Source organism: Ambystoma mexicanum, chromosome 4p, assembly GCF_040938575.1.
Source record: "Ambystoma mexicanum isolate Mex_15411 chromosome 4p, UKY_AmexF1_1, whole genome shotgun sequence".
Lineage (NCBI taxonomy): Eukaryota > Metazoa > Chordata > Amphibia > Caudata > Ambystomatidae > Ambystoma > Ambystoma mexicanum.
Genome location: NC_090927.1, coordinates 50,472,804 through 50,497,543, shown reverse-complemented (window position 1 = coordinate 50,497,543; position 24,740 = coordinate 50,472,804). Strand labels below are relative to the sequence as shown.

Sequence of the window (24,740 nt, the reverse complement as noted above, 5' to 3'; positions counted from 1 at the left end):
TGATAGGGCTCGAACCGCTGCCCTTGGTTCTTGCGTGTTCTCTCAAGCTAGTCATTTTTAGATTGGTCTTGGTATTGTGCTTTGCTTAGCCACTGTAAGCAATGACAGCTCAATACCAGAGCAGCGTAAAGCTTGATTTCTGCCACTGAAAGTGCATCTCGGTCATTTGCGTGGGACACCACCGGTCAAGCTTCTCAAGCATCCTGCCAGTGGTGGACCCATGGGGCACTGCTCTCAGGATCTCCATAACCTGCTTCTTGCTGACAGCCTCCCATATGGTCTAGCGGTTAGGATTCCTGGTTTTCACCCAGGCGGCCCGGGTTCGACTCCCGGTATGGGAAGACTAGCCTTTTCTACATAGAACTCCCGTTTCTGTTGCATTTACATTTTGAGAAAAGCCTGAATTTCCCCACATTGTTTCCCTTGGGGCCCCGGCGGCCCCATGCAGTCTGTCCATGTTTCAGGCTCCCGATTCCTCAGTATGAGGGCTGGACTTGCAAGAAGAAGGGCCGACTACAAGCGGCTTGGGTATGAGGTGCATACCAATGTCTGCGGCTTTCATACCCGAGATCTCGTCTGCACCCACCTTTGAGGCGTGACGTGTCCCCCGCACCCCCCGTCAAGAGAGCAACGGTGGGACCACATTTGGAAAACAGGCCGCCTTGCATTGAAACCGTTGCTGCAAGACGTTAAAGGCCAGAGGAAAGAAGGGCGCCCTGACAGACCGTCATTTCCGCTGACCTCGAGTGTTAAGCGTTCAGTACCTCGGCCAAGGCTAGGGAGAAGACAGAGACTACGCAATCACAATTGGGGTTAAATTAAAAACAAAACGCGCTTCCCCGAGCCAGGTAGGAGTCGAACCTACAATCTTCTGATCCGTAGTCAGACGCGTTATCCATTGCGCCACTGGCCCTCGTGGGTCTGCGCATACCCCTATCCTTCCACAAAAGGGAGGTGCTGTGCTTGCCCCCTCCCCACATTACACAGCTCTTTAGAAAATAATGCTACTCTTCATTTCGGAGCTGACTCTCAAGCCGCTTCATCTTCCAGTCCTATCTAGAAAGGAAGGCCCTGAAAAGTTGGCAGCAATTGCAAAGCAGGATTTGCCTTCATTTATTGGGGTTGGGGGGGTGGGGTCAATCGGTCAGGGGCTTACTTCCCCACACACTTCAGGAGCGCCACAGGGACTCTTCTCCAGCCTGCCAATAGGCTGCAGATATTTGCCCCCAGCCAATGCTGCACTTTGGGGGCAAGGGGCAGGTTTCAGGTGGCAAGACGGGCAGCAAAGGGTTAATGAGGCGTGCCCCAGCACTCACGCGCCTCCGAGAGGAACTGCAGACTCTCTTGCCCATTTTAGCAAAAGGGGACCGTCCATCCCTGATAGGGCTCGAACCGCTGCCCTTGGTTCTTGCGTGTTCTCTCAAGCTAGTCATTTTTAGATTGGTCTTGGTATTGTGCTTTGCTTAGCCACTGTAAGCAATGACAGCTCAATACCAGAGCAGCGTAAAGCTTGATTTCTGCCACTGAAAGTGCATCTCGGTCATTTGCGTGGGACACCACCGGTCAAGCTTCTCAAGCATCCTGCCAGTGGTGGACCCATGGGGCACTGCTCTCAGGATCTCCATAACCTGCTTCTTGCTGACAGCCTCCCATATGGTCTAGCGGTTAGGATTCCTGGTTTTCACCCAGGCGGCCCGGGTTCGACTCCCGGTATGGGAAGACTAGCCTTTTCTACATAGAACTCCCGATTCCGTTTCTGTTGCATTTACATTTTGAGAAAAGCCTGAATTTCCCCACATTGTTTCCCTTGGGGCCCCGGCGGCCCCATGCAGTCTGTCCGTGTTTCAGGCTCCCGATTCCTCAGTATGAGGGCTGGACTTGCAAGAAGAAGGGCCGACTACAAGCGGCTTGGGTATGAGGTGCATACCAATGTCTGCGGCTTTCATACCCGAGATCTCGTCTGCACCCACCTTTGAGGCGTGACGTGTCCCCCGCACCCCCCGTCAAGAGAGCAACGGTGGGACCACATTTGGAAAACAGGCCGCCTTGCATTGAAACCGTTGCTGCAAGACGTTAAAGGCCAGAGGAAAGAAGGGCGCCCTGACAGACCGTCATTTCCGCTGACCTCGAGTGTTAAGCGTTCAGTACCTCGGCCAAGGCTAGGGAGAAGACAGAGACTACGCAATCACAATTGGGGTTAAATTAAAAACAAAACGCGCTTCCCCGAGCCAGGTAGGAGTCGAACCTACAATCTTCTGATCCGTAGTCAGACGCGTTATCCATTGCGCCACTGGCCCTCGTGGGTCTGCGCACACCCCTATCCTTCCACAAAAGGGAGGTGCTGTGCTTGCCCCCTCCCCACATTACACAGCTCTTTAGAAAATAATGCTACTCTTCATTTCGGAGCTGACTCTCAAGCCGCTTCATCTTCCAGTCCTATCTAGAAAGGAAGGCCCTGAAAAGTTGGCAGCAATTGCAAAGCAGGATTTGCCTTCATTTATTGGGGTTGGGGGGGTGGGGTCAATCGGTCAGGGGCTTACTTCCCCACACACTTCAGGAGCGCCACAGGGACTCTTCTCCAGCCTGCCAATAGGCTGCAGATATTTGCCCCCAGCCAATGCTGCACTTTGGGGGCAAGGGGCAGGTTTCAGGTGGCAAGACGGGCAGCAAAGGGTTAATGAGGCGTGCCCCAGCACTCACGCGCCTCCGAGAGGAACTGCAGACTCTCTTGCCCATTTTAGCAAAAGGGGACCGTCCATCCCTGATAGGGCTCGAACCGCTGCCCTTGGTTCTTGCGTGTTCTCTCAAGCTAGTCATTTTTAGATTGGTCTTGGTATTGTGCTTTGCTTAGCCACTGTAAGCAATGACAGCTCAATACCAGAGCAGCGTAAAGCTTGATTTCTGCCACTGAAAGTGCATCTCGGTCATTTGCGTGGGACACCACCGGTCAAGCTTCTCAAGCATCCTGCCAGTGGTGGACCCATGGGGCACTGCTCTCAGGATCTCCATAACCTGCTTCTTTCTGACAGCCTCCCATATGGTCTAGCGGTTAGGATTCCTGGTTTTCACCCAGGCGGCCCGGGTTCGACTCCCGGTATGGGAAGACTAGCCTTTTCTACATAGAACTCCCGATTCCGTTTCTGTTGCATTTACATTTTGAGAAAAGCCTGAATTTCCCCACATTGTTTCCCTTGGGGCCCCGGCGGCCCCATGCAGTCTGTCCGTGTTTCAGGCTCCCGATTCCTCAGTATGAGGGCTGGACTTGCAAGAAGAAGGGCCGACTACAAGCGGCTTGGGTATGAGGTGCATACCAATGTCTGCGGCTTTCATACCCGAGATCTCGTCTGCACCCACCTTTGAGGCGTGACGTGTCCCCCGCACCCCCCGTCAAGAGAGCAACGGTGGGACCACATTTGGAAAACAGGCCGCCTTGCATTGAAACCGTTGCTGCAAGACGTTAAAGGCCAGAGGAAAGAAGGGCGCCCTGACAGACCGTCATTTCCGCTGACCTCGAGTGTTAAGCGTTCAGTACCTCGGCCAAGGCTAGGGAGAAGACAGAGACTACGCAATCACAATTGGGGTTAAATTAAAAACAAAACGCGCTTCCCCGAGCCAGGTAGGAGTCGAACCTACAATCTTCTGATCCGTAGTCAGACGCGTTATCCATTGCGCCACTGGCCCTCGTGGGTCTCCGCATACCCCTATCCTTCCACAAAAGGGAGGTGCTGTGCTTGCCCCCTCCCCACATTACACAGCTCTTTAGAAAATAATGCTACTCTTCATTTCGGAGCTGACTCTCAAGCCGCTTCATCTTCCAGTCCTATCTAGAAAGGAAGGCCCTGAAAAGTTGGCAGCAATTGCAAAGCAGGATTTGCCTTCATTTATTGGGGTTGGGGGGGTGGGGTCAATCGGTCAGGGGCTTACTTCCCCACACACTTCAGGAGCGCCACAGGGACTCTTCTCCAGCCTGCCAATAGGCTGCAGATATTTGCCCCCAGCCAATGCTGCACTTTGGGGGCAAGGGGCAGGTTTCAGGTGGCAAGACGGGCAGCAAAGGGTTAATGAGGCGTGCCCCAGCACTCACGCGCCTCCGAGAGGAACTGCAGACTCTCTTGCCCATTTTAGCAAAAGGGGACCGTCCATCCCTGATAGGGCTCGAACCGCTGCCCTTGGTTCTTGCGTGTTCTCTCAAGCTAGTCATTTTTAGATTGGTCTTGGTATTGTGCTTTGCTTAGCCACTGTAAGCAATGACAGCTCAATACCAGAGCAGCGTAAAGCTTGATTTCTGCCACTGAAAGTGCATCTCGGTCATTTGCGTGGGACACCACCGGTCAAGCTTCTCAAGCATCCTGCCAGTGGTGGACCCATGGGGCACTGCTCTCAGGATCTCCATAACCTGCTTCTTGCTGACAGCCTCCCATATGGTCTAGCGGTTAGGATTCCTGGTTTTCACCCAGGCGGCCCGGGTTCGACTCCCGGTATGGGAAGACTAGCCTTTTCTACATAGAACTCCCGATTCCGTTTCTGTTGCATTTACATTTTGAGAAAAGCCTGAATTTCCCCACATTGTTTCCCTTGGGGCCCCGGCGGCCCCATGCAGTCTGTCCGTGTTTCAGGCTCCCGATTCCTCAGTATGAGGGCTGGACTTGCAAGAAGAAGGGCCGACTACAAGCGGCTTGGGTATGAGGTGCATACCAATGTCTGCGGCTTTCATACCCGAGATCTCGTCTGCACCCACCTTTGAGGCGTGACGTGTCCCCCGCACCCCCCATCAAGAGAGCAACGGTGGGACCACATTTGGAAAACAGGCCGCCTTGCATTGAAACCGTTGCTGCAAGACGTTAAAGGCCAGAGGAAAGAAGGGCGCCCTGACAGACCGTCATTTCCGCTGACCTCGAGTGTTAAGCGTTCAGTACCTCGGCCAAGGCTAGGGAGAAGACAGAGACTACGCAATCACAATTGGGGTTAAATTAAAAACAAAACGCACTTCCCCGAGCCAGGTAGGAGTCGAACCTACAATCTTCTGATCCGTAGTCAGACGCGTTACCCATTGCGCCACTGGCCCTCGTGGGTCTGCGCATACCCCTATCCTTCCACAAAAGGGAGGTGCTGTGCTTGCCCCCTCCCCACATTACACAGCTCTTTAGAAAATAATGCTACTCTTCATTTCGGAGCTGACTCTCAAGCCGCTTCATCTTCCAGTCCTATCTAGAAAGGAAGGCCCTGAAAAGTTGGCAGCAATTGCAAAGCAGGATTTGCCTTCATTTATTGGGGTTGGGGGGGTGGGGTCAATCGGTCAGGGGCTTACTTCCCCACACACTTCAGGAGCGCCACAGGGACTCTTCTCCAGCCTGCCAATAGGCTGCAGATATTTGCCCCCAGCCAATGCTGCACTTTGGGGGCAAGGGGCAGGTTTCAGGTGGCAAGACGGGCAGCAAAGGGTTAATGAGGCGTGCCCCAGCACTCACGCGCCTCCGAGAGGAACTGCAGACTCTCTTGCCCATTTTAGCAAAAGGGGACCGTCCATCCCTGATAGGGCTCGAACCGCTGCCCTTGGTTCTTGCGTGTTCTCTCAAGCTAGTCATTTTTAGATTGGTCTTGGTATTGTGCTTTGCTTAGCCACTGTAAGCAATGACAGCTCAATACCAGAGCAGCGTAAAGCTTGATTTCTGCCACTGAAAGTGCATCTCGGTCATTTGCGTGGGACACCACCGGTCAAGCTTCTCAAGCATCCTGCCAGTGGTGGACCCATGGGGCACTGCTCTCAGGATCTCCATAACCTGCTTCTTGCTGACAGCCTCCCATATGGTCTAGCGGTTAGGATTCCTGGTTTTCACCCAGACGGCCCGGTATGGGAAGACTAGCCTTTTCTACATAGAACTCCCGATTCCGTTTCTGTTGCATTTACATTTTGAGAAAAGCCTGAATTTCCCCACATTGTTTCCCTTGGGGCCCCGGCGGCCCCATGTAGTCTGTCCGTGTTTCAGGCTCCCGATTCCTCAGTATGAGGGCTGGACTTGCAAGAAGAAGGGCCGACTACAAGCGGCTTGGGTATGAGGTGCATACCAATGTCTGCGGCTTTCATACCCGAGATCTCGTCTGCACCCACCTTTGAGGCGTGACGTGTCCCCCGCACCCCCCGTCAAGAGAGCAACGGTGGGACCACATTTGGAAAACAGGCCGCCTTGCATTGAAACCGTTGCTGCAAGACGTTAAAGGCCAGAGGAAAGAAGGGCGCCCTGACAGACCGTCATTTCCGCTGACCTCGAGTGTTAAGCGTTCAGTACCTCGGCCAAGGCTAGGGAGAAGACAGAGACTACGCAATCACAATTGGGGTTAAATTAAAAACAAAACGCGCTTCCCCGAGCCAGGTAGGAGTCGAACCTACAATCTTCTGATCCGTAGTCAGACGCGTTATCCATTGCGCCACTGGCCCTCGTGGGTCTGCGCATACCCCTATCCTTCCACAAAAGGGAGGTACTGTGCTTGCCCCCTCCCCACATTACACAGCTCTTTAGAAAATAATGCTACTCTTCATTTCGGAGCTGACTCTCAAGCCGCTTCATCTTCCAGTCCTAGCTAGAAAGGAAGGCCCTGAAAAGTTGGCAGCAATTGCAAAGCAGGATTTGCCTTCATTTATTGGGGTTGGGGGGGTGGGGTCAATCGGTCAGGGGCTTCCTTCCCCACACACTTCAGGAGCGCCACAGGGACTCTTCTCCAGCCTGCCAATAGGCTGCAGATATTTGCCCCCAGCCAATGCTGCACTTTGGGGGCAAGGGGCAGGTTTCAGGTGGCAAGACGGGCAGCAAAGGGTTAATGAGGCATGCCCCAGCACTCACGCGCCTCCGAGAGGAACTGCAGACTCTCTTGCCCATTTTAGCAAAAGGGGACCGTCCACCCCTGATAGGGCTCGAACCGCTGCCCTTGGTTCTTGCGTGTTCTCTCAAGCTAGTCATTTTTAGATTGGTCTTGGTATTGTGCTTTGCTTAGCCACTGTAAGCAATGACAGCTCAATACCAGAGCAGCGTAAAGCTTGATTTCTGCCACTGAAAGTGCATCTCGGTCATTTGCGTGGGACACCACCGGTCAAGCTTCTCAAGCATCCTGCCAGTGGTGGACCCATGGGGCACTGCTCTCAGGATCTCCATAACCTGCTTCTTGCTGACAGCCTCCCATATGGTCTAGCGGTTAGGATTCCTGGTTTTCACCCAGGCGGCCCGGGTTCGACTCCCGGTATGGGAAGACTAGCCTTTTCTACATAGAACTCCCGTTTCTGTTGCATTTACATTTTGAGAAAAGCCTGAATTTCCCCACATTGTTTCCCTTGGGGCCCCGGCGGCCCCATGCAGTCTGTCCATGTTTCAGGCTCCCGATTCCTCAGTATGAGGGCTGGACTTGCAAGAAGAAGGGCCGACTACAAGCGGCTTGGGTATGAGGTGCATACCAATGTCTGCGGCTTTCATACCCGAGATCTCGTCTGCACCCACCTTTGAGGCGTGACGTGTCCCCCGCACCCCCCGTCAAGAGAGCAACGGTGGGACCACATTTGGAAAACAGGCCGCCTTGCATTGAAACCGTTGCTGCAAGACGTTAAAGGCCAGAGGAAAGAAGGGCGCCCTGACAGACCGTCATTTCCGCTGACCTCGAGTGTTAAGCGTTCAGTACCTCGGCCAAGGCTAGGGAGAAGACAGAGACTACGCAATCACAATTGGGGTTAAATTAAAAACAAAACGCGCTTCCCCGAGCCAGGTAGGAGTCGAACCTACAATCTTCTGATCCGTAGTCAGACGCGTTATCCATTGCGCCACTGGCCCTCGTGGGTCTGCGCATACCCCTATCCTTCCACAAAAGGGAGGTGCTGTGCTTGCCCCCTCCCCACATTACACAGCTCTTTAGAAAATAATGCTACTCTTCATTTCGGAGCTGACTCTCAAGCCGCTTCATCTTCCAGTCCTATCTAGAAAGGAAGGCCCTGAAAAGTTGGCAGCAATTGCAAAGCAGGATTTGCCTTCATTTATTGGGGTTGGGGGGGTGGGGTCAATCGGTCAGGGGCTTACTTCCCCACACACTTCAGGAGCGCCACAGGGACTCTTCTCCAGCCTGCCAATAGGCTGCAGATATTTGCCCCCAGCCAATGCTGCACTTTGGGGGCAAGGGGCAGGTTTCAGGTGGCAAGACGGGCAGCAAAGGGTTAATGAGGCGTGCCCCAGCACTCACGCGCCTCCGAGAGGAACTGCAGACTCTCTTGCCCATTTTAGCAAAAGGGGACCGTCCATCCCTGATAGGGCTCGAACCGCTGCCCTTGGTTCTTGCGTGTTCTCTCAAGCTAGTCATTTTTAGATTGGTCTTGGTATTGTGCTTTGCTTAGCCACTGTAAGCAATGACAGCTCAATACCAGAGCAGCGTAAAGCTTGATTTCTGCCACTGAAAGTGCATCTCGGTCATTTGCGTGGGACACCACCGGTCAAGCTTCTCAAGCATCCTGCCAGTGGTGGACCCATGGGGCACTGCTCTCAGGATCTCCATAACCTGCTTCTTGCTGACAGCCTCCCATATGGTCTAGCGGTTAGGATTCCTGGTTTTCACCCAGGCGGCCCGGGTTCGACTCCCGGTATGGGAAGACTAGCCTTTTCTACATAGAACTCCCGATTCCGTTTCTGTTGCATTTACATTTTGAGAAAAGCCTGAATTTCCCCACATTGTTTCCCTTGGGGCCCCGGCGGCCCCATGCAGTCTGTCCGTGTTTCAGGCTCCCGATTCCTCAGTATGAGGGCTGGACTTGCAAGAAGAAGGGCCGACTACAAGCGGCTTGGGTATGAGGTGCATACCAATGTCTGCGGCTTTCATACCCGAGATCTCGTCTGCACCCACCTTTGAGGCGTGACGTGTCCCCCGCACCCCCCGTCAAGAGAGCAACGGTGGGACCACATTTGGAAAACAGGCCGCCTTGCATTGAAACCGTTGCTGCAAGACGTTAAAGGCCAGAGGAAAGAAGGGCGCCCTGACAGACCGTCATTTCCGCTGACCTCGAGTGTTAAGCGTTCAGTACCTCGGCCAAGGCTAGGGAGAAGACAGAGACTACGCAATCACAATTGGGGTTAAATTAAAAACAAAACGCGCTTCCCCGAGCCAGGTAGGAGTCGAACCTACAATCTTCTGATCCGTAGTCAGACGCGTTATCCATTGCGCCACTGGCCCTCGTGGGTCTGCGCACACCCCTATCCTTCCACAAAAGGGAGGTGCTGTGCTTGCCCCCTCCCCACATTACACAGCTCTTTAGAAAATAATGCTACTCTTCATTTCGGAGCTGACTCTCAAGCCGCTTCATCTTCCAGTCCTATCTAGAAAGGAAGGCCCTGAAAAGTTGGCAGCAATTGCAAAGCAGGATTTGCCTTCATTTATTGGGGTTGGGGGGGTGGGGTCAATCGGTCAGGGGCTTACTTCCCCACACACTTCAGGAGCGCCACAGGGACTCTTCTCCAGCCTGCCAATAGGCTGCAGATATTTGCCCCCAGCCAATGCTGCACTTTGGGGGCAAGGGGCAGGTTTCAGGTGGCAAGACGGGCAGCAAAGGGTTAATGAGGCGTGCCCCAGCACTCACGCGCCTCCGAGAGGAACTGCAGACTCTCTTGCCCATTTTAGCAAAAGGGGACCGTCCATCCCTGATAGGGCTCGAACCGCTGCCCTTGGTTCTTGCGTGTTCTCTCAAGCTAGTCATTTTTAGATTGGTCTTGGTATTGTGCTTTGCTTAGCCACTGTAAGCAATGACAGCTCAATACCAGAGCAGCGTAAAGCTTGATTTCTGCCACTGAAAGTGCATCTCGGTCATTTGCGTGGGACACCACCGGTCAAGCTTCTCAAGCATCCTGCCAGTGGTGGACCCATGGGGCACTGCTCTCAGGATCTCCATAACCTGCTTCTTGCTGACAGCCTCCCATATGGTCTAGCGGTTAGGATTCCTGGTTTTCACCCAGGCGGCCCGGGTTCGACTCCCGGTATGGGAAGACTAGCCTTTTCTACATAGAACTCCCGATTCCGTTTCTGTTGCATTCACATTTTGAGAAAAGCCTGAATTTCCCCACATTGTTTCCCTTGGGGCCCCGGCGGCCCCATGCAGTCTGTCCGTGTTTCAGGCTCCCGATTCCTCAGTATGAGGGCTGGACTTGCAAGAAGAAGGGCCGACTACAAGCGGCTTGGGTATGAGGTGCATACCAATGTCTGCGGCTTTCATACCCGAGATCTCGTCTGCACCCACCTTTGAGGCGTGACGTGTCCCCCGCACCCCCCGTCAAGAGAGCAACGGTGGGACCACATTTGGAAAACAGGCCGCCTTGCATTGAAACCGTTGCTGCAAGACGTTAAAGGCCAGAGGAAAGAAGGGCGCCCTGACAGACCGTCATTTCCGCTGACCTCGAGTGTTAAGCGTTCAGTACCTCGGCCAAGGCTAGGGAGAAGACAGAGACTACGCAATCACAATTGGGGTTAAATTAAAAACAAAACGCGCTTCCCCGAGCCAGGTAGGAGTCGAACCTACAATCTTCTGATCCGTAGTCAGACGCGTTATCCATTGCGCCACTGGCCCTCGTGGGTCTGTGCATACCCCTATCCTTCCACAAAAGGGAGGTGCTGTGCTTGCCCCCTCCCCACATTACACAGCTCTTTAGAAAATAATGCTACTCTTCATTTCGGAGCTGACTCTCAAGCCGCTTCATCTTCCAGTCCTATCTAGAAAGGAAGGCCCTGAAAAGTTGGCAGCAATTGCAAAGCAGGATTTGCCTTCATTTATTGGGGTTGGGGGGGTGGGGTCAATCGGTCAGGGGCTTACTTCCCCACACACTTCAGGAGCGCCACAGGGACTCTTCTCCAGCCTGCCAATAGGCTGCAGATATTTGCCCCCAGCCAATGCTGCACTTTGGGGGCAAGGGGCAGGTTTCAGGTGGCAAGACGGGCAGCAAAGGGTTAATGAGGCGTGCCCCAGCACTCACGCGCCTCCGAGAGGAACTGCAGACTCTCTTGCCCATTTTAGCAAAAGGGGACCGTCCATCCCTGATAGGGCTCGAACCGCTGCCCTTGGTTCTTGCGTGTTCTCTCAAGCTAGTCATTTTTAGATTGGTCTTGGTATTGTGCTTTGCTTAGCCACTGTAAGCAATGACAGCTCAATACCAGAGCAGCGTAAAGCTTGATTTCTGCCACTGAAAGTGCATCTCGGTCATTTGCGTGGGACACCACCGGTCAAGCTTCTCAAGCATCCTGCCAGTGGTGGACCCATGGGGCACTGCTCTCAGGATCTCCATAACCTGCTTCTTGCTGACAGCCTCCCATATGGTCTAGCGGTTAGGATTCCTGGTTTTCACCCAGGCAGCCCGGGTTCGACTCCCGGTATGGGAAGACTAGCCTTTTCTACATAGAACTCCCGATTCCGTTTCTGTTGCATTTACATTTTGAGAAAAGCCTGAATTTCCCCACATTGTTTCCCTTGGGGCCCCGGCGGCCCCATGCAGTCTGTCCGTGTTTCAGGCTCCCGATTCCTCAGTATGAGGGCTGGACTTGCAAGAAGAAGGGCCGACTACAAGCGGCTTGGGTATGAGGTGCATACCAATGTCTGCGGCTTTCATACCCGAGATCTCGTCTGCACCCACCTTTGAGGCGTGACGTGTCCCCCGCACCCCCCGTCAAGAGAGCAACGGTGGGACCACATTTGGAAAACAGGCCGCCTTGCATTGAAACCGTTGCTGCAAGACGTTAAAGGCCAGAGGAAAGAAGGGCGCCCTGACAGACCGTCATTTCCGCTGACCTCGAGTGTTAAGCGTTCAGTACCTCGGCCAAGGCTAGGGAGAAGACAGAGACTACGCAATCACAATTGGGGTTAAATTAAAAACAAAACGCGCTTCCCCGAGCCAGGTAGGAGTCAAACCTACAATCTTCTGATCCGTAGTCAGACGCGTTATCCATTGCGCCACTGGCCCTCGTGGGTCTGCGCATACCCCTATCCTTCCACAAAAGGGAGGTACTGTGCTTGCCCCCTCCCCACATTACACAGCTCTTTAGAAAATAATGCTACTCTTCATTTCGGAGCTGACTCTCAAGCCGCTTCATCTTCCAGTCCTATCTAGAAAGGAAGGCCCTGAAAAGTTGGCAGCAATTGCAAAGCAGGATTTGCCTTCATTTATTGGGGTTGGGGGGGTGGGGTCAATCGGTCAGGGGCTTCCTTCCCCACACACTTCAGGAGCGCCACAGGGACTCTTCTCCAGCCTGCCAATAGGCTGCAGATATTTGCCCCCAGCCAATGCTGCACTTTGGGGGCAAGGGGCAGGTTTCAGGTGGCAAGACGGGCAGCAAAGGGTTAATGAGGCATGCCCCAGCACTCACGCGCCTCCGAGAGGAACTGCAGACTCTCTTGCCCATTTTAGCAAAAGGGGACCGTCCACCCCTGATAGGGCTCGAACCGCTGCCCTTGGTTCTTGCGTGTTCTCTCAAGCTAGTCATTTTTAGATTGGTCTTGGTATTGTGCTTTGCTTAGCCACTGTAAGCAATGACAGCTCAATACCAGAGCAGCGTAAAGCTTGATTTCTGCCACTGAAAGTGCATCTCGGTCATTTGCGTGGGACACCACCGGTCAAGCTTCTCAAGCATCCTGCCAGTGGTGGACCCATGGGGCACTGCTCTCAGGATCTCCATAACCTGCTTCTTGCTGACAGCCTCCCATATGGTCTAGCGGTTAGGATTCCTGGTTTTCACCCAGACGGCCCGGGTTCGACTCCCGGTATGGGAAGACTAGCCTTTTCTACATAGAACTCCCGTTTCTGTTGCATTTACATTTTGAGAAAAGCCTGAATTTCCCCACATTGTTTCCCTTGGGGCCCCGGCGGCCCCATGCAGTCTGTCCGTGTTTCAGGCTCCCGATTCCTCAGTATGAGGGCTGGACTTGCAAGAAGAAGGGCCGACTACAAGCGGCTTGGGTATGAGGTGCATACCAATGTCTGCGGCTTTCATACCCGAGATCTCGTCTGCACCCACCTTTGAGGCGTGACGTGTCCCCCGCACCCCCCGTCAAGAGAGCAACGGTGGGACCACATTTGGAAAACAGGCCGCCTTGCATTGAAACCGTTGCTGCAAGACGTTAAAGGCCAGAGGAAAGAAGGGCGCCCTGACAGACCGTCATTTCCGCTGACCTCGAGTGTTAAGCGTTCAGTACCTCGGCCAAGGCTAGGGAGAAGACAGAGACTACGCAATCACAATTGGGGTTAAATTAAAAACAAAACGCGCTTCCCCGAGCCAGGTAGGAGTCGAACCTACAATCTTCTGATCCGTAGTCAGACGCGTTATCCATTGCGCCACTGGCCCTCGTGGGTCTGCGCATACCCCTATCCTTCCACAAAAGGGAGGTGCTGTGCTTGCCCCCTCCCCACATTACACAGCTCTTTAGAAAATAATGCTACTCTTCATTTCGGAGCTGACTCTCAAGCCGCTTCATCTTCCAGTCCTATCTAGAAAGGAAGGCCCTGAAAAGTTGGCAGCAATTGCAAAGCAGGATTTGCCTTCATTTATTGGGGTTGGGGGGGTGGGGTCAATCGGTCAGGGGCTTACTTCCCCACACACTTCAGGAGCGCCACAGGGACTCTTCTCCAGCCTGCCAATAGGCTGCAGATATTTGCCCCCAGCCAATGCTGCACTTTGGGGGCAAGGGGCAGGTTTCAGGTGGCAAGACGGGCAGCAAAGGGTTAATGAGGCGTGCCCCAGCACTCACGCGCCTCCGAGAGGAACTGCAGACTCTCTTGCCCATTTTAGCAAAAGGGGACCGTCCATCCCTGATAGGGCTCGAACCGCTGCCCTTGGTTCTTGCGTGTTCTCTCAAGCTAGTCATTTTTAGATTGGTCTTGGTATTGTGCTTTGCTTAGCCACTGTAAGCAATGACAGCTCAATACCAGAGCAGCGTAAAGCTTGATTTCTGCCACTGAAAGTGCATCTCGGTCATTTGCGTGGGACACCACCGGTCAAGCTTCTCAAGCATCCTGCCAGTGGTGGACCCATGGGGCACTGCTCTCAGGATCTCCATAACCTGCTTCTTTCTGACAGCCTCCCATATGGTCTAGCGGTTAGGATTCCTGGTTTTCACCCAGGCGGCCCGGGTTCGACTCCCGGTATGGGAAGACTAGCCTTTTCTACATAGAACTCCCGATTCCGTTTCTGTTGCATTTACATTTTGAGAAAAGCCTGAATTTCCCCACATTGTTTCCCTTGGGGCCCCGGCGGCCCCATGCAGTCTGTCCGTGTTTCAGGCTCCCGATTCCTCAGTATGAGGGCTGGACTTGCAAGAAGAAGGGCCGACTACAAGCGGCTTGGGTATGAGGTGCATACCAATGTCTGCGGCTTTCATACCCGAGATCTCGTCTGCACCCACCTTTGAGGCGTGACGTGTCCCCCGCACCCCCCGTCAAGAGAGCAACGGTGGGACCACATTTGGAAAACAGGCCGCCTTGCATTGAAACCGTTGCTGCAAGACGTTAAAGGCCAGAGGAAAGAAGGGCGCCCTGACAGACCGTCATTTCCGCTGACCTCGAGTGTTAAGCGTTCAGTACCTCGGCCAAGGCTAGGGAGAAGACAGAGACTACGCAATCACAATTGGGGTTAAATTAAAAACAAAACGCGCTTCCCCGAGCCAGGTAGGAGTCGAACCTACAATCTTCTGATCCGTAGTCAGACGCGTTATCCATTGCGCCACTGGCCCTCGTGGGTCTCCGCATACCCCTATCCTTCCACAAAAGGGAGGTGCTGTGCTTGCCCCCTCCCCACATTACACAGCTCTTTAGAAAATAATGCTACTCTTCATTTCGGAGCTGACTCTCAAGCCGCTTCATCTTCCAGTCCTATCTAGAAAGGAAGGCCCTGAAAAGTTGGCAGCAATTGCAAAGCAGGATTTGCCTTCATTTATTGGGGTTGGGGGGGTGGGGTCAATCGGTCAGGGGCTTACTTCCCCACACACTTCAGGAGCGCCACAGGGACTCTTCTCCAGCCTGCCAATAGGCTGCAGATATTTGCCCCCAGCCAATGCTGCACTTTGGGGGCAAGGGGCAGGTTTCAGGTGGCAAGACGGGCAGCAAAGGGTTAATGAGGCGTGCCCCAGCACTCACGCGCCTCCGAGAGGAACTGCAGACTCTCTTGCCCATTTTAGCAAAAGGGGACCGTCCATCCCTGATAGGGCTCGAACCGCTGCCCTTGGTTCTTGCGTGTTCTCTCAAGCTAGTCATTTTTAGATTGGTCTTGGTATTGTGCTTTGCTTAGCCACTGTAAGCAATGACAGCTCAATACCAGAGCAGCGTAAAGCTTGATTTCTGCCACTGAAAGTGCATCTCGGTCATTTGCGTGGGACACCACCGGTCAAGCTTCTCAAGCATCCTGCCAGTGGTGGACCCATGGGGCACTGCTCTCAGGATCTCCATAACCTGCTTCTTGCTGACAGCCTCCCATATGGTCTAGCGGTTAGGATTCCTGGTTTTCACCCAGGCGGCCCGGGTTCGACTCCCGGTATGGGAAGACTAGCCTTTTCTACATAGAACTCCCGATTCCGTTTCTGTTGCATTTACATTTTGAGAAAAGCCTGAATTTCCCCACATTGTTTCCCTTGGGGCCCCGGCGGCCCCATGCAGTCTGTCCGTGTTTCAGGCTCCCGATTCCTCAGTATGAGGGCTGGACTTGCAAGAAGAAGGGCCGACTACAAGCGGCTTGGGTATGAGGTGCATACCAATGTCTGCGGCTTTCATACCCGAGATCTCGTCTGCACCCACCTTTGAGGCGTGACGTGTCCCCCGCACCCCCCATCAAGAGAGCAACGGTGGGACCACATTTGGAAAACAGGCCGCCTTGCATTGAAACCGTTGCTGCAAGACGTTAAAGGCCAGAGGAAAGAAGGGCGCCCTGACAGACCGTCATTTCCGCTGACCTCGAGTGTTAAGCGTTCAGTACCTCGGCCAAGGCTAGGGAGAAGACAGAGACTACGCAATCACAATTGGGGTTAAATTAAAAACAAAACGCACTTCCCCGAGCCAGGTAGGAGTCGAACCTACAATCTTCTGATCCGTAGTCAGACGCGTTACCCATTGCGCCACTGGCCCTCGTGGGTCTGCGCATACCCCTATCCTTCCACAAAAGGGAGGTGCTGTGCTTGCCCCCTCCCCACATTACACAGCTCTTTAGAAAATAATGCTACTCTTCATTTCGGAGCTGACTCTCAAGCCGCTTCATCTTCCAGTCCTATCTAGAAAGGAAGGCCCTGAAAAGTTGGCAGCAATTGCAAAGCAGGATTTGCCTTCATTTATTGGGGTTGGGGGGGTGGGGTCAATCGGTCAGGGGCTTACTTCCCCACACACTTCAGGAGCGCCACAGGGACTCTTCTCCAGCCTGCCAATAGGCTGCAGATATTTGCCCCCAGCCAATGCTGCACTTTGGGGGCAAGGGGCAGGTTTCAGGTGGCAAGACGGGCAGCAAAGGGTTAATGAGGCGTGCCCCAGCACTCACGCGCCTCCGAGAGGAACTGCAGACTCTCTTGCCCATTTTAGCAAAAGGGGACCGTCCATCCCTGATAGGGCTCGAACCGCTGCCCTTGGTTCTTGCGTGTTCTCTCAAGCTAGTCATTTTTAGATTGGTCTTGGTATTGTGCTTTGCTTAGCCACTGTAAGCAATGACAGCTCAATACCAGAGCAGCGTAAAGCTTGATTTCTGCCACTGAAAGTGCATCTCGGTCATTTGCGTGGGACACCACCGGTCAAGCTTCTCAAGCATCCTGCCAGTGGTGGACCCATGGGGCACTGCTCTCAGGATCTCCATAACCTGCTTCTTGCTGACAGCCTCCCATATGGTCTAGCGGTTAGGATTCCTGGTTTTCACCCAGACGGCCCGGTATGGGAAGACTAGCCTTTTCTACATAGAACTCCCGATTCCGTTTCTGTTGCATTTACATTTTGAGAAAAGCCTGAATTTCCCCACATTGTTTCCCTTGGGGCCCCGGCGGCCCCATGTAGTCTGTCCGTGTTTCAGGCTCCCGATTCCTCAGTATGAGGGCTGGACTTGCAAGAAGAAGGGCCGACTACAAGCGGCTTGGGTATGAGGTGCATACCAATGTCTGCGGCTTTCATACCCGAGATCTCGTCTGCACCCACCTTTGAGGCGTGACGTGTCCCCCGCACCCCCCGTCAAGAGAGCAACGGTGGGACCACATTTGGAAAACAGGCCGCCTTGCATTGAAACCGTTGCTGCAAGACGTTAAAGGCCAGAGGAAAGAAGGGCGCCCTGACAGACCGTCATTTCCGCTGACCTCGAGTGTTAAGCGTTCAGTACCTCGGCCAAGGCTAGGGAGAAGACAGAGACTACGCAATCACAATTGGGGTTAAATTAAAAACAAAACGCGCTTCCCCGAGCCAGGTAGGAGTCGAACCTACAATCTTCTGATCCGTAGTCAGACGCGTTATCCATTGCGCCACTGGCCCTCGTGGGTCTGCGCATACCCCTATCCTTCCACAAAAGGGAGGTACTGTGCTTGCCCCCTCCCCACATTACACAGCTCTTTAGAAAATAATGCTACTCTTCATTTCGGAGCTGACTCTCAAGCCGCTTCATCTTCCAGTCCTAGCTAGAAAGGAAGGCCCTGAAAAGTTGGCAGCAATTGCAAAGCAGGATTTGCCTTCATTTATTGGGGTTGGGGGGGTGGGGTCAATCGGTCAGGGGCTTCCTTCCCCACACACTTCAGGAGCGCCACAGGGACTCTTCTCCAGCCTGCCAATAGGCTGCAGATATTTGCCCCCAGCCAATGCTGCACTTTGGGGGCAAGGGGCAGGTTTCAGGTGGCAAGACGGGCAGCAAAGGGTTAATGAGGCATGCCCCAGCACTCACGCGCCTCCGAGAGGAACTGCAGACTCTCTTGCCCATTTTAGCAAAAGGGGACCGTCCACCCCTGATAGGGCTCGAACCGCTGCCCTTGGTTCTTGCGTGTTCTCTCAAGCTAGTCATTTTTAGATTGGTCTTGGTATTGTGCTTTGCTTAGCCACTGTAAGCAATGACAGCTCAATACCAGAGCAGCGTAAAGCTTGATTTCTGCCACTGAAAGTGCATCTCGGTCATTTGCGTGGGACACCACCGGTCAAGCTTCTCAAGCATCCTGCCAGTGGTGGACCCATGGGGCACTGCTCTCAGGATCTCCATAACCTGCTTCTTGCTGACAGCCTCCCATATGGTCTAGCGGTTAGGATTCCTGGTTTTCACCCAGGCGGCCCGGGTTCGACTCCCGGTATGGGAAGACTAGCCTTTTCTACATAGAACTCCCGTTTCTGTTGCATTTACATTTTGAGAAAAGCCTGAATTTCCCCACATTGTTTCCCTTGGGGCCCCGGCGGCCCCATGCAGTCTGTCCATGTTTCAGGCTCCCGATTCCTCAGTATGAGGGCTGGACTTGCAAGAAGAAGGGCCGACTACAAGCGGCTTGGGTATGAGGTGCATACCAATGTCTGCGGCTTTCATACCCGAGATCTCGTCTGCACCCACCTTTGAGGCGTGACGTGTCCCCCGCACCCCCCGTCAAGAGAGCAACGGTGGGACCACATTTGGAAAACAGGCCGCCTTGCATTGAAACCGTTGCTGCAAGACGTTAAAGGCCAGAGGAAAGAAGGGCGCCCTGACAGACCGTCATTTCCGCTGACCTCGAGTGTTAAGCGTTCAGTACCTCGGCCAAGGCTAGGGAGAAGACAGAGACTACGCAATCACAATTGGGGTTAAATTAAAAACAAAACGCGCTTCCCCGAGCCAGGTAGGAGTCGAACCTACAATCTTCTGATCCGTAGTCAGACGCGTTATCCATTGCGCCACTGGCCCTCGTGGGTCTGCGCATACCCCTATCCTTCCACAAAAGGGAGGTGCTGTGCTTGCCCCCTCCCCACATTACACAGCTCTTTAGAAAATAATGCTACTCTTCATTTCGGAGCTGACTCTCAAGCCGCTTCATCTTCCAGTCCTATCTAGAAAGGAAGGCCCTGAAAAGTTGGCAGCAATTGCAAAGCAGGATTTGCCTTCATTTATTGGGGTTGGGGGGGTGGGGTCAATCGGTCAGGGGCTTACTTCCCCACACACTTCAGGAGCGCCACAGGGACTCTTCTCCAGCCTGCCAATAGGCTGCAGATATTTGCCCCCAGCCAATGCTGCACTTTGGGGGCAAGGGGCAGGTTTCAGGTGGCAAGACGGGCAGCAAAGGGTTAATGAGGCGTGCCCCAGCACTCACGCGCCTCCGAGAGGAACTGCAGACTCTCTTGCCCATTTTAGCAAAAGGGGACCGTCCATCCCTGATAGGGCTCGAACCGCTGCCCTTGGTTCTTGCGTGTTCTCTCAAGCTAGTCATTTTTAGATTGGTCTTGGTATTGTGCTTTGCTTAGCCACTGTAAGCAATGACAGCTCAATACCAGAGCAGCGTAAAGCTTGATTTCTGCCACTGAAAGTGCATCTCGGTCATTTGCGTGGGACACCACCGGTCAAGCTTCTCAAGCATCCTGCCAGTGGTGGACCCATGGGGCACTGCTCTCAGGATCTCCATAACCTGCTTCTTGCTGACAGCCTCCCATATGGTCTAGCGGTTAGGATTCCTGGTTTTCACCCAGGCGGCCCGGGTTCGACTCCCGGTATGGGAAGACTAGCCTTTTCTACATAGAACTCCCGATTCCGTTTCTGTTGCATTTACATTTTGAGAAAAGCCTGAATTTCCCCACATTGTTTCCCTTGGGGCCCCGGCGGCCCCATGCAGTCTGTCCGTGTTTCAGGCTCCCGATTCCTCAGTATGAGGGCTGGACTTGCAAGAAGAAGGGCCGACTACAAGCGGCTTGGGTATGAGGTGCATACCAATGTCTGCGGCTTTCATACCCGAGATCTCGTCTGCACCCACCTTTGAGGCGTGACGTGTCCCCCGCACCCCCCGTCAAGAGAGCAACGGTGGGACCACATTTGGAAAACAGGCCGCCTTGCATTGAAACCGTTGCTGCAAGACGTTAAAGGCCAGAGGAAAGAAGGGCGCCCTGACAGACCGTCATTTCCGCTGACCTCGAGTGTTAAGCGTTCAGTACCTCGGCCAAGGCTAGGGAGAAGACAGAGACTACGCAATCACAATTGGGGTTAAATTAAAAACAAAACGCGCTTCCCCGAGCCAGGTAGGAGTCGAACCTACAATCTTCTGATCCGTAGTCAGACGCGTTATCCATTGCGCCACTGGCCCTCGTGGGTCTGCGCACACCCCTATCCTTCCACAAAAGGGAGGTGCTGTGCTTGCCCCCTCCCCACATTACACAGCTCTTTAGAAAATAATGCTACTCTTCATTTCGGAGCTGACTCTCAAGCCGCTTCATCTTCCAGTCCTATCTAGAAAGGAAGGCCCTGAAAAGTTGGCAGCAATTGCAAAGCAGGATTTGCCTTCATTTATTGGGGTTGGGGGGGTGGGGTCAATCGGTCAGGGGCTTACTTCCCCACACACTTCAGGAGCGCCACAGGGACTCTTCTCCAGCCTGCCAATAGGCTGCAGATATTTGCCCCCAGCCAATGCTGCACTTTGGGGGCAAGGGGCAGGTTTCAGGTGGCAAGACGGGCAGCAAAGGGTTAATGAGGCGTGCCCCAGCACTCACGCGCCTCCGAGAGGAACTGCAGACTCTCTTGCCCATTTTAGCAAAAGGGGACCGTCCATCCCTGATAGGGCTCGAACCGCTGCCCTTGGTTCTTGCGTGTTCTCTCAAGCTAGTCATTTTTAGATTGGTCTTGGTATTGTGCTTTGCTTAGCCACTGTAAGCAATGACAGCTCAATACCAGAGCAGCGTAAAGCTTGATTTCTGCCACTGAAAGTGCATCTCGGTCATTTGCGTGGGACACCACCGGTCAAGCTTCTCAAGCATCCTGCCAGTGGTGGACCCATGGGGCACTGCTCTCAGGATCTCCATAACCTGCTTCTTGCTGACAGCCTCCCATATGGTCTAGCGGTTAGGATTCCTGGTTTTCACCCAGGCGGCCCGGGTTCGACTCCCGGTATGGGAAGACTAGCCTTTTCTACATAGAACTCCCGATTCCGTTTCTGTTGCATTCACATTTTGAGAAAAGCCTGAATTTCCCCACATTGTTTCCCTTGGGGCCCCGGCGGCCCCATGCAGTCTGTCCGTGTTTCAGGCTCCCGATTCCTCAGTATGAGGGCTGGACTTGCAAGAAGAAGGGCCGACTACAAGCGGCTTGGGTATGAGGTGCATACCAATGTCTGCGGCTTTCATACCCGAGATCTCGTCTGCACCCACCTTTGAGGCGTGACGTGTCCCCCGCACCCCCCGTCAAGAGAGCAACGGTGGGACCACATTTGGAAAACAGGCCGCCTTGCATTGAAACCGTTGCTGCAAGACGTTAAAGGCCAGAGGAAAGAAGGGCGCCCTGACAGACCGTCATTTCCGCTGACCTCGAGTGTTAAGCGTTCAGTACCTCGGCCAAGGCTAGGGAGAAGACAGAGACTACGCAATCACAATTGGGGTTAAATTAAAAACAAAACGCGCTTCCCCGAGCCAGGTAGGAGTCGAACCTACAATCTTCTGATCCGTAGTCAGACGCGTTATCCATTGCGCCACTGGCCCTCGTGGGTCTGTGCATACCCCTATCCTTCCACAAAAGGGAGGTGCTGTGCTTGCCCCCTCCCCACATTACACAGCTCTTTAGAAAATAATGCTACTCTTCATTTCGGAGCTGACTCTCAAGCCGCTTCATCTTCCAGTCCTATCTAGAAAGGAAGGCCCTGAAAAGTTGGCAGCAATTGCAAAGCAGGATTTGCCTTCATTTATTGGGGTTGGGGGGGTGGGGTCAATCGGTCAGGGGCTTACTTCCCCACACACTTCAGGAGCGCCACAGGGACTCTTCTCCAGCCTGCCAATAGGCTGCAGATATTTGCCCCCAGCCAATGCTGCACTTTGGGGGCAAGGGGCAGGTTTCAGGTGGCAAGACGGGCAGCAAAGGGTTAATGAGGCGTGCCCCAGCACTCACGCGCCTCCGAGAGGAACTGCAGACTCTCTTGCCCATTTTAGCAAAAGGGGACCGTCCATCCCTGATAGGGCTCGAACCGCTGCCCTTGGTTCTTGCGTGTTCTCTCAAGCTAGTCATTTTTAGATTGGTCTTGGTATTGTGCTTTGCTTAGCCACTGTAAGCAATGACAGCTCAATACCAGAGCAGCGTAAAGCTTGATTTCTGCCACTGAAAGTGCATCTCGGTCATTTGCGTGGGACACCACCGGTCAAGCTTCTCAAGCATCCTGCCAGTGGTGGACCCATGGGGCACTGCTCTCAGGATCTCCATAACCTGCTTCTTGCTGACAGCCTCCCATATGGTCTAGCGGTTAGGATTCCTGGTTTTCACCCAGGCAGCCCGGGTTCGACTCCCGGTATGGGAAGACTAGCCTTTTCTACATAGAACTCCCGATTCCGTTTCTGTTGCATTTACATTTTGAGAAAAGCCTGAATTTCCCCACATTGTTTCCCTTGGGGCCCCGGCGGCCCCATGCAGTCTGTCCGTGTTTCAGGCTCCCGATTCCTCAGTATGAGGGCTGGACTTGCAAGAAGAAGGGCCGACTACAAGCGGCTTGGGTATGAGGTGCATACCAATGTCTGCGGCTTTCATACCCGAGATCTCGTCTGCACCCACCTTTGAGGCGTGACGTGTCCCCCGCACCCCCCGTCAAGAGAGCAACGGTGGGACCACATTTGGAAAACAGGCCGCCTTGCATTGAAACCGTTGCTGCAAGACGTTAAAGGCCAGAGGAAAGAAGGGCGCCCTGACAGACCGTCATTTCCGCTGACCTCGAGTGTTAAGCGTTCAGTACCTCGGCCAAGGCTAGGGAGAAGACAGAGACTACGCAATCACAATTGGGGTTAAATTAAAAACAAAACGCGCTTCCCCGAGCCAGGTAGGAGTCGAACCTACAATCTTCTGATCCGTAGTCAGATGCGTTATCCATTGCGCCACTGGCCCTCGTGGGTCTGCGCATACCCCTATCCTTCCACAAAAGGGAGGTGCTGTGCTTGCCCCCTCCCCACATTACACAGCTCTTTAGAAAATAATGCTACTCTTCATTTCGGAGCTGACTCTCAAGCCGCTTCATCTTCCAGTCTATCTAGAAAGGAAGGCCCTGAAAAGTTGGCAGCAATTGCAAAGCAGGATTTGCCTTCATTTATTGGGGTTGGGGGGGTGGGGTCAATCGGTCAGGGGCTTACTTCCCCACACACTTCAGGAGCGCCGCAGGGACTCTTCTCCAGCCTGCCAATAGGCTGCAGATATTTGCCCCCAGCCAATGCTGCACTTTGGGGGCAAGGGGCAGGTTTCAGGTGGCAAGACGGGCAGCAAAGGGTTAATGAGGCGTGCCCCAGCACTCACGCGCCTCCGAGAGGAACTGCAGACTCTCTTGCCCATTTTAGCAAAAGGGGACCGTCCATCCCTGATAGGGCTCGAACCGCTGCCCTTGGTTCTTGCGTGTTCTCTCAAGCTAGTCATTTTTAGATTGGTCTTGGTATTGTGCTTTGCTTAGCCACTGTAAGCAATGACAGCTCAATACCAGAGCAGCGTAAAGCTTGATTTCTGCCACTGAAAGTGCATCTCGGTCATTTGCGTGGGACACCACCGGTCAAGCTTCTCAAGCATCCTGCCAGTGGTGGACCCATGGGGCACTGCTCTCAGGATCTCCATAACCTGCTTCTTGCTGACAGCCTCCCATATGGTCTAGCGGTTAGGATTCCTGGTTTTCACCCAGGCGGCCCGGGTTCGACTCCCGGTATGGGAAGACTAGCCTTTTCTACATAGAACTCCCGATTCCGTTTCTGTTGCATTTACATTTTGAGAAAAGCCTGAATTTCCCCACATTGTTTCCCTTGGGGCCCCGGCGGCCCCATGCAGTCTGTCCGTGTTTCAGGCTCCCGATTCCTCAGTATGAGGGCTGGACTTGCAAGAAGAAGGGCCGACTACAAGCGGCTTGGGTATGAGGTGCATACCAATGTCTGCGGCTTTCATACCCGAGATCTCGTCTGCACCCACCTTTGAGGCGTGACGTGTCCCCCGCACCCCCCGTCAAGAGAGCAACGGTGGGACCACATTTGGAAAACAGGCCGCCTTGCATTGAAACCGTTGCTGCAAGACGTTAAAGGCCAGAGGAAAGAAGGGCGCCCTGACAGACCGTCATTTCCGCTGACCTCGAGTGTTAAGCGTTCAGTACCTCGGCCAAGGCTAGGGAGAAGACAGAGACTACGCAATCACAATTGGGGTTAAATTAAAAACAAAACGCGCTTCCCCGAGCCAGGTAGGAGTCGAACCTACAATCTTCTGATCCGTAGTCAGACGCGTTATCCATTGCGCCACTGGCCCTCGTGGGTCTGCGCATACCCCTATCCTTCCACAAAAGGGAGGTGCTGTGCTTGCCCCCTCCCCACATTACACAGCTCTTTAGAAAATAATGCTACTCTTCATTTCGGAGCTGACTCTCAAGCCGCTTCATCTTCCAGTCCTATCTAGAAAGGAAGGCCCTGAAAAGTTGGCAGCAATTGCAAAGCAGGATTTGCCTTCATTTATTGGGGTTGGGGGGGTGGGGTCAATCGGTCAGGGGCTTACTTCCCCACACACTTCAGGAGCGCCACAGGGACTCTTCTCCAGCCTGCCAATAGGCTGCAGATATTTGCCCCCAGCCAATGCTGCACTTTGGGGGCAAGGGG

General features: G+C 53.7%; 34 non-coding genes across 34 annotated transcripts; 16 read left to right on the top strand and 18 right to left on the bottom strand.

Moving 5' to 3' along the window:
• The first annotated feature begins 269 nt into the window (after window positions 1-269).
• Window positions 270-341, top strand: TRNAE-UUC (transfer RNA glutamic acid (anticodon UUC)). Its single transcript has one exon. It is a non-coding gene; the product is annotated as a tRNA-Glu (tRNA).
• Window positions 342-840: 499 nt separating this feature from the next.
• TRNAR-ACG (transfer RNA arginine (anticodon ACG)) lies at window positions 841-913 on the bottom strand. Its single transcript has one exon. It is a non-coding gene; the product is annotated as a tRNA-Arg (tRNA).
• A 734-nt stretch (window positions 914-1,647) lies between these two features.
• Window positions 1,648-1,719, top strand: TRNAE-UUC (transfer RNA glutamic acid (anticodon UUC)). The gene has a single exon. It is a non-coding gene; the product is annotated as a tRNA-Glu (tRNA).
• A 505-nt stretch (window positions 1,720-2,224) lies between these two features.
• On the bottom strand, window positions 2,225-2,297 carry TRNAR-ACG (transfer RNA arginine (anticodon ACG)). The gene has a single exon. It is a non-coding gene; the product is annotated as a tRNA-Arg (tRNA).
• Window positions 2,298-3,031: 734 nt separating this feature from the next.
• TRNAE-UUC (transfer RNA glutamic acid (anticodon UUC)) lies at window positions 3,032-3,103 on the top strand. Its single transcript has one exon. It is a non-coding gene; the product is annotated as a tRNA-Glu (tRNA).
• Window positions 3,104-3,608: 505 nt separating this feature from the next.
• Window positions 3,609-3,681, bottom strand: TRNAR-ACG (transfer RNA arginine (anticodon ACG)). The gene has a single exon. It is a non-coding gene; the product is annotated as a tRNA-Arg (tRNA).
• Window positions 3,682-4,415: 734 nt separating this feature from the next.
• On the top strand, window positions 4,416-4,487 carry TRNAE-UUC (transfer RNA glutamic acid (anticodon UUC)). The gene has a single exon. It is a non-coding gene; the product is annotated as a tRNA-Glu (tRNA).
• Window positions 4,488-4,992: 505 nt separating this feature from the next.
• Window positions 4,993-5,065, bottom strand: TRNAR-ACG (transfer RNA arginine (anticodon ACG)). Its single transcript has one exon. It is a non-coding gene; the product is annotated as a tRNA-Arg (tRNA).
• A 1,298-nt stretch (window positions 5,066-6,363) lies between these two features.
• TRNAR-ACG (transfer RNA arginine (anticodon ACG)) lies at window positions 6,364-6,436 on the bottom strand. The gene has a single exon. It is a non-coding gene; the product is annotated as a tRNA-Arg (tRNA).
• A 734-nt stretch (window positions 6,437-7,170) lies between these two features.
• Window positions 7,171-7,242, top strand: TRNAE-UUC (transfer RNA glutamic acid (anticodon UUC)). Its single transcript has one exon. It is a non-coding gene; the product is annotated as a tRNA-Glu (tRNA).
• Window positions 7,243-7,741: 499 nt separating this feature from the next.
• TRNAR-ACG (transfer RNA arginine (anticodon ACG)) lies at window positions 7,742-7,814 on the bottom strand. Its single transcript has one exon. It is a non-coding gene; the product is annotated as a tRNA-Arg (tRNA).
• Window positions 7,815-8,548: 734 nt separating this feature from the next.
• TRNAE-UUC (transfer RNA glutamic acid (anticodon UUC)) lies at window positions 8,549-8,620 on the top strand. Its single transcript has one exon. It is a non-coding gene; the product is annotated as a tRNA-Glu (tRNA).
• Window positions 8,621-9,125: 505 nt separating this feature from the next.
• On the bottom strand, window positions 9,126-9,198 carry TRNAR-ACG (transfer RNA arginine (anticodon ACG)). Its single transcript has one exon. It is a non-coding gene; the product is annotated as a tRNA-Arg (tRNA).
• A 734-nt stretch (window positions 9,199-9,932) lies between these two features.
• On the top strand, window positions 9,933-10,004 carry TRNAE-UUC (transfer RNA glutamic acid (anticodon UUC)). Its single transcript has one exon. It is a non-coding gene; the product is annotated as a tRNA-Glu (tRNA).
• A 505-nt stretch (window positions 10,005-10,509) lies between these two features.
• Window positions 10,510-10,582, bottom strand: TRNAR-ACG (transfer RNA arginine (anticodon ACG)). Its single transcript has one exon. It is a non-coding gene; the product is annotated as a tRNA-Arg (tRNA).
• Window positions 10,583-11,316: 734 nt separating this feature from the next.
• On the top strand, window positions 11,317-11,388 carry TRNAE-UUC (transfer RNA glutamic acid (anticodon UUC)). The gene has a single exon. It is a non-coding gene; the product is annotated as a tRNA-Glu (tRNA).
• A 505-nt stretch (window positions 11,389-11,893) lies between these two features.
• TRNAR-ACG (transfer RNA arginine (anticodon ACG)) lies at window positions 11,894-11,966 on the bottom strand. Its single transcript has one exon. It is a non-coding gene; the product is annotated as a tRNA-Arg (tRNA).
• Window positions 11,967-12,700: 734 nt separating this feature from the next.
• TRNAE-UUC (transfer RNA glutamic acid (anticodon UUC)) lies at window positions 12,701-12,772 on the top strand. Its single transcript has one exon. It is a non-coding gene; the product is annotated as a tRNA-Glu (tRNA).
• Window positions 12,773-13,271: 499 nt separating this feature from the next.
• TRNAR-ACG (transfer RNA arginine (anticodon ACG)) lies at window positions 13,272-13,344 on the bottom strand. The gene has a single exon. It is a non-coding gene; the product is annotated as a tRNA-Arg (tRNA).
• Window positions 13,345-14,078: 734 nt separating this feature from the next.
• TRNAE-UUC (transfer RNA glutamic acid (anticodon UUC)) lies at window positions 14,079-14,150 on the top strand. Its single transcript has one exon. It is a non-coding gene; the product is annotated as a tRNA-Glu (tRNA).
• Window positions 14,151-14,655: 505 nt separating this feature from the next.
• On the bottom strand, window positions 14,656-14,728 carry TRNAR-ACG (transfer RNA arginine (anticodon ACG)). The gene has a single exon. It is a non-coding gene; the product is annotated as a tRNA-Arg (tRNA).
• A 734-nt stretch (window positions 14,729-15,462) lies between these two features.
• Window positions 15,463-15,534, top strand: TRNAE-UUC (transfer RNA glutamic acid (anticodon UUC)). Its single transcript has one exon. It is a non-coding gene; the product is annotated as a tRNA-Glu (tRNA).
• A 505-nt stretch (window positions 15,535-16,039) lies between these two features.
• Window positions 16,040-16,112, bottom strand: TRNAR-ACG (transfer RNA arginine (anticodon ACG)). The gene has a single exon. It is a non-coding gene; the product is annotated as a tRNA-Arg (tRNA).
• Window positions 16,113-17,410: 1,298 nt separating this feature from the next.
• TRNAR-ACG (transfer RNA arginine (anticodon ACG)) lies at window positions 17,411-17,483 on the bottom strand. The gene has a single exon. It is a non-coding gene; the product is annotated as a tRNA-Arg (tRNA).
• A 734-nt stretch (window positions 17,484-18,217) lies between these two features.
• On the top strand, window positions 18,218-18,289 carry TRNAE-UUC (transfer RNA glutamic acid (anticodon UUC)). Its single transcript has one exon. It is a non-coding gene; the product is annotated as a tRNA-Glu (tRNA).
• Window positions 18,290-18,788: 499 nt separating this feature from the next.
• Window positions 18,789-18,861, bottom strand: TRNAR-ACG (transfer RNA arginine (anticodon ACG)). Its single transcript has one exon. It is a non-coding gene; the product is annotated as a tRNA-Arg (tRNA).
• A 734-nt stretch (window positions 18,862-19,595) lies between these two features.
• On the top strand, window positions 19,596-19,667 carry TRNAE-UUC (transfer RNA glutamic acid (anticodon UUC)). Its single transcript has one exon. It is a non-coding gene; the product is annotated as a tRNA-Glu (tRNA).
• Window positions 19,668-20,172: 505 nt separating this feature from the next.
• TRNAR-ACG (transfer RNA arginine (anticodon ACG)) lies at window positions 20,173-20,245 on the bottom strand. The gene has a single exon. It is a non-coding gene; the product is annotated as a tRNA-Arg (tRNA).
• Window positions 20,246-20,979: 734 nt separating this feature from the next.
• TRNAE-UUC (transfer RNA glutamic acid (anticodon UUC)) lies at window positions 20,980-21,051 on the top strand. Its single transcript has one exon. It is a non-coding gene; the product is annotated as a tRNA-Glu (tRNA).
• A 505-nt stretch (window positions 21,052-21,556) lies between these two features.
• On the bottom strand, window positions 21,557-21,629 carry TRNAR-ACG (transfer RNA arginine (anticodon ACG)). The gene has a single exon. It is a non-coding gene; the product is annotated as a tRNA-Arg (tRNA).
• Window positions 21,630-22,363: 734 nt separating this feature from the next.
• Window positions 22,364-22,435, top strand: TRNAE-UUC (transfer RNA glutamic acid (anticodon UUC)). The gene has a single exon. It is a non-coding gene; the product is annotated as a tRNA-Glu (tRNA).
• Window positions 22,436-22,940: 505 nt separating this feature from the next.
• TRNAR-ACG (transfer RNA arginine (anticodon ACG)) lies at window positions 22,941-23,013 on the bottom strand. Its single transcript has one exon. It is a non-coding gene; the product is annotated as a tRNA-Arg (tRNA).
• Window positions 23,014-23,746: 733 nt separating this feature from the next.
• On the top strand, window positions 23,747-23,818 carry TRNAE-UUC (transfer RNA glutamic acid (anticodon UUC)). The gene has a single exon. It is a non-coding gene; the product is annotated as a tRNA-Glu (tRNA).
• Window positions 23,819-24,323: 505 nt separating this feature from the next.
• TRNAR-ACG (transfer RNA arginine (anticodon ACG)) lies at window positions 24,324-24,396 on the bottom strand. Its single transcript has one exon. It is a non-coding gene; the product is annotated as a tRNA-Arg (tRNA).
• Between the last annotated feature and the right edge of the window lie 344 nt (window positions 24,397-24,740).